Source organism: Callithrix jacchus, chromosome 11 (genome assembly GCF_049354715.1).
Source record: "Callithrix jacchus isolate 240 chromosome 11, calJac240_pri, whole genome shotgun sequence".
Classification (NCBI taxonomy): Eukaryota; Metazoa; Chordata; class Mammalia; order Primates; family Cebidae; genus Callithrix; species Callithrix jacchus.
Window position 1 is genome coordinate 122,296,894 of NC_133512.1, and position 6,000 is coordinate 122,302,893.

The window sequence follows — 6,000 nt, forward strand, 5'->3', positions numbered from 1 at the left end:
TGGCCGTAGTTTCCTTATTTCTAAAAGGAATCAGCAGTACTGCATTATTGATCTTTAATTGCTTTTTAGCAGCCAAATTCTCTTATTTTATAAATAAAATTATTTTATAAAGTCCAATATTTACATTGATTAAAATCTTATCAGAGATCAAATGTGTCTTTTCTTTAGCGAGCTAAAAAGCATCTTGAAATCATAGAAGGGATGCTGCCCCACAAACTACATGACACCAAAGGCACCACCCTCGTGAACATTTTGCAGTCACTAGGAGGTGCTTCTTTAGGACCACCAAAAGGATCTTCAGTCATGCTATCGCATGTGTGTAGTCTCTCTAATACAAGAGGAGATAAGTTTTCTTATTGTCTAAAACTTCTGAAACAAAAGTTTTCTCAGCTCCTAAAAGTGGATGCTCAGGAAAGGATATTGAGCTCATGAAGAAGTAAACAGGAAACTAGTTTTGAAAAGGCATTCCATGGACCAGCTGGGGCCTTGGAAGAAAATGCAAACACTAGAAACTAGTAATCTCAAGCATTCTTGATTAATTGGATTACCTTGAGCCAAATCTTAACATTTTATTAGGTTGATCATTCAAAATGTTTACATTATCAGCTCAATTTGTCATGATAATACTGAGTCACACCCTCTCAGGTGTGAGACTCTTCAGGCTTCCTGAAGGAGGTGGATGGAGTAAGATACTGAAGTGAGAGGACAATTTAACATCCTGAGTGAGTTAAAAAAACTAAATATAAAACAGTAATACTTTTCACCATGAATAACATTTTTTTCTTTCTTTCTTTCTGGACCTCAATCCAAATAAAGAAAATCTATAGAAGATTCTAAAAAGTAAACAAGCAAATCAGGAAGATGATACTGGAAAAGCTTTTTGTTGTTGTGTTTGACCAGTCTTTAGGGTAGTTTTAGAACTCTCACAAAGCAAATATTGTTTTAGTACTATTTATATTTCAACCACTAATCAGGAAAATAATTGCTAAGTATGCCAAGACTCAAGCCTTAGATGTGTTCATTGAATTGATTTCTTTACTGGAGCTAAAATTTAATAGGTTGCCAAGAAAGTCAAATCAATGATGTATTCTCTTTTAAAATCCCTTCTGGCCAGGCGCGGTGGCTCATGCCTGTAATCCCAGCACTTTGGGAGGCCAAGGCGGGTGGATCACGAGGTCAAGAGATCGAGACCATCCTGGTCAACACGGTGAAACCCCGTCTCTACTAAAAATACAAAAAAAATTAGCTGGTCATGGTGGCACGTGCCTGTAATCCCAGCTACTCGGGAGGCTGAGGCAGGAGAATTGCCTGAACCCAGGAGGCGGAGGTTGCAGTGAGCCGAGATCGCGCCATTGCACTCCAGTCTGGGTAACAAGAGCGAAACTCTGTCTCAAAAAAACAAAACAAAACAAACAAACAAAAAAATCCCTTCTATCTCAGCTTTTCACTTTTCATATAGAAATCCATGCTCTTCCTTACTGACGAGTATAATTTTGTATACAAAAATTACATTCTAGTCAGAATACTAAAGATTCCAACTTACTAGCATTTGTTATTTGAACCAGGCTGTCCCTTCTATAGTTTGGCTTGACTTGCTTTTATTCTTGTGTATTTTCCACTATCAACATTATACAGAAAAGTAATTTAAAGAATAATGCTTGGTCAGAGATAGAGTAACAATATAGAGTAAGATAATTTGTTTTAGACGGTCTCAGTCTCAGAAGGAATCTTACTCATATAGGATACAGCTTGGACCCAAATTCTCAGAGAAGAAACTAAAATATGTTATCTTTATATCACATTTATTTTGGATAACTGTTAAAGAGTTCAGCTTACTATAATTTTTATAAGATTTAAAATTAATGTACTAGCTAGAGAAAATACACAGTTTGACAAGTATGAGAGGCTGAAGCCTGAGATGCTCTGATCTCCTGCTCATTGCTATTGGCTGAGGGACAACTAAGTATCACAATTATCTTTGCTTCAAAAAGGATGTTGATCAAAAGGTAGGGATGCATTTCACAAGCATTTATTTCTGTAAAGAATTGTGAAAGGTTGAGAATGTTTGGTTATGAATGTGTTAATTCATCTTCAATTTCACCCTTTTGCATCCAAGTTTCTTTACAAACAAGAACAAAGCAAACCCAACCAAACCCAAAAGGACTTGGCTATGCAATTAGTGTACTGGTCCAAGTATGCTTCAAACATATCTTATGTAGCCCAATGGCTATATTTTTGTCTGGAATAATTAAAGGACTATTTTGATTATTGCTGTTTTATTTTAAATTTTAAATACTTTAATTTTGATAGACATAACCATACCGGTGTTATAGTCCAAGCACTACCATTTCCTTCCCATTAATGACAATTAGGCTCTTGTATATGCAAAAGAGAGAGGTGATCAATGGAGGTTTGAACTGAACAATTAGTGATTCAGTGACAGAGACACTGCCACCACAAAGCATTTGGAAAACAGACACATTTTGAATCTCAGAAAATAATAATCTCTTGGTGGGATGTTTCTTTCAGAAAAATGGCCCTTTCGAATTCTCTGAGGCAAAAAGGAAAGAAAATTGAGAAGTGAATTGTGTGCTGGGTAAAGCTTCTGTTCAATGATGTATCTTAAAACTTGAAATAGTAATTTCTCTCATTCTGTAATGTGTCTTATTTCAGCACACCAAACACCAAATGGAGTGTAATAGATTCTATACAAATGCCAAGGCAGGTAATAATTTACATGTTTTTTGTATTTAAAAAATCAATATTATGTATTATAAACCGTGAGAAATGCTGACACAGAAAAAAATCCATGTTCAAATCAGTTTCCTTTATAGAGATAAATGACCTCGGATGTAAAGCAGACAATGATTAGCTAATTTCTTTTCTCTTCTTATATTTCTAAAGAAGAAAATACACAAATGAATGAGTTGTTACTATTCCCATTTAAAAAAGTATAGTCACAGCTGAGCTAAGCTTTGGAAAAATATTTGAAGACATGTGTTTCTCTTTATGCAGGGAATGCATTCTAAATGTTCTTAAAAACCTATTACGTTATACTTTTATTTACCAAGCATATTCTTTTTCAAGGATTAAGTGTTTTTGATGGCATTTAAATTTCACTAAAAACAACAAAGGTGAACTACCAAGAGCAAGAGTAATAAATATTTTACACTTTATATAATTTTTTCATATCTACCTAATCACATAACAACTTGGGTGGGCAGAACCAAGAGTAGGCATTAGTATCCTTATTACACAGATGAGGAAATTGTGTTCCCAAAAATATAAATAATTGATATTGATCCAGGTTTCAATAAGAGGGGCTAGAGCTCTCCATGGTTTTATTCATGGTCAGAATAAGTTAGAGAACCAGAACTTGGCAGCTATCCAAGGAGGAGGGCATCATTTTTCAGGTTAAGGAAGAGACTACTTACCAATATCATCTCAGACAAACACAGGTAGCCCCTTCTTCAGGAATTTCCCCAGTCACTCTCCAAGCAGGGTACCTGAGGCCAAGCATGTGTGAATTACAACAGAGCTTTTAAGGAAGCAGGTAAAGAGATTTTCCCCTGTTCAGCCCCGATTCTTTTCTGTGTAGGGGTAAAAATTAGTGGCACAACTAGGTGGTCTAGAGGAAAAAGGATAGAAACATAGCTTACATGTACAACTTAAACTCCAAGCTAATGAGATGAGAAGGGAAGTGATGTCACTGATTTTATTTTGGCCACATATTTTTCCTGTTCCATTATGAATCCAGATTTCCCTCTTCTAAATTTGTTTAAAATAACAAAATACTAGAGTAGAAGCTTCCTTCCATCCCATTATCATTCTTCTATTTTCTGAGGTGACTAAGATTCTAAAGATGATATGTATTTATTCCATTCACATATTTTATATGATATATCATGTAATATGTAATTATCAAATTGTTTTATGTGCATTTTAAGATGTGCACAAATGGTAGCATTATATAGTTAAGACATCAAGTTCTACATTTTTCCCTTATGTTCATGTTTCTGAGATTCAGTGTTGGTGATACCCATAAGCCTATTTAGTCCTTTTTTTTTTTTGAGACAGAGTTTCACTCTTGTTACCCAGGCTGGAGTTCAATGGCGTGATCTCGGCTCACCGCAACCTCCACCTCCTAGGTTCAAGCAATTCTCCTGCCTAAGCCTCCCGAGTAGCTGGAACTACAGGCACGCGCCACCATGCCCAGCTAATTTTTGTATTTTTATAGAGACGGGGTTTCACCATGTTGACCAGGATGGTCTCAATCTCTTGACCTTGTGATCCACCCACCTCGGCCCCCCAAAGTGCTGGGATTATAGGTGTGAGCCACCGTGCCCGGCCTATTTAGTCCTTTTTATGAATACACAAAAAATATACATTTAGTGAGAGCAGAACTTTATTTTATTCATTGTTCTGCCCTAAGTAACTTGAGCAGAGTATTTCCCTAATGAAATAGTGAATTTGAGAGAATGAATTAGTGTATATAAATGAATAAATTAATGTACAAATGAATTGTGCTATTAGCTTATTTTTTTCCCTATTTCTGGCTTTGTCTGATTTTGATATTAAGGTTATTCTGGCTTCACAAAATGAACTGAGTAGCTTTCAAATGTTTTGTATAAATATATATTTATTCCATAGAATATGCTAAGGTCCAATACTTGCTTCTGGGTAGATCTTGATGAATGATTTGATATCTTTAATGTTATAGTTATATTACAGTTTCTAAAAATTTTCTTCTTAAACTATTTTTGGTAGTTTATATTTTTCTATACAATCACTCCTGTTGTCTCCATTTTTAGATTAATGGTGTATTAGTTTACTATTGCTGCTGCAACAAATGACCACAAATTTAGTGGCTTAAAACAACACACATTTATTATCTTATAGTTATGGAAGTCAGAAGTCTCAAATGGGCTTGTAGATACTTTTTTATGCCCATTCTAGCTTCCAGAGATTGCCCACATTACTTGGCTTGTGTTTCTGTTTTTACTCCTACCCTCCTGCCTCTCATTTGTAAGGGCTCTTGTCATTATAATGTACCCACCTGGGTAATCATGATATGCTCCCCATTTCGGGAGCCTTAGCTGAATGTTATTGGCAAAATCCCTTTTGCCCTGTAAGGTAACACACTCACGGGTGTTAGGAATTAGGATTTGGACCTCTTTTGTGGGGGCCCATTATTCTATTTATCACAATTGGTATCGCATGTTCCATTGTATTTTCTCCTTTCTCTCTAAATGTGTTTCTTTAAAAAAAATTCAGGATGTGTTTATTTTTTCCTGTATCTTTTTCTCTTCATTAACTTGTCTGTTTTATTAGCTATACCCTGACAGTTTTGACAGGGTTGTGGAGTATAGCAGAAAGGTTGGGAAGACATGGACAGCCGTGCTGGGAGTGCTGTTCAAGCAATTTTCTGCCTCCAGTCATTTCCCACTACTTCATGAAAAACAACTACTTCCACTGTGCTGTGGATGCTACGAAGTAACCCATGGTAGGTGTTCAAGGCAATGGTGCATCCTGAGCATTCCCCCTCGGCATCCCAATCCTGGAACTAGTAATTCTCTATGACTGACACCTCTGAGCTCCCATTCTCTCCTATCTCACCCTGGGGAATACCTGAGAAGGTGAGGTTTCACCTTCTTGCTCCCCGCGCCACCCCCACCCCCACCCCCGCCCCCCGCCCAGCTGAAGCTTGGGCATGCGCATCACCCGCGACAGATTGGAGGGGACCCTGCTGCTCTCTCCCCTGCTACCCTCCTCCCTTCCCTTCCCCACCCCACTCGAATTCCCGTTTTCCCCCACTCCCCATTCCCGCCCCGCACCCGCACCCAGCCACGGCTCCGGGACCTGTCTGGCCGGTTTCGACATCTGGGGAATTAACCTGTCCCGCCCATCCCTAGCCTCAAAGCCGCGCAGGCTCCGCGCCTCCGCCCTTGTTCCCTCCCAGCTCCTCCGAGTGGAAGCCGCTACAAATGGCCTGAATGAAAC

General features: G+C 38.0%; 1 pseudogene; it reads right to left on the bottom strand.

The window, feature by feature from the left end:
• LOC100391842 (60 kDa heat shock protein, mitochondrial pseudogene) overlaps positions 1 to 305 on the bottom strand; it is a 32,233-nt pseudogene extending 31,928 nt beyond the window's left edge.
• Positions 306 to 6,000: the final 5,695 nt, after the last annotated feature.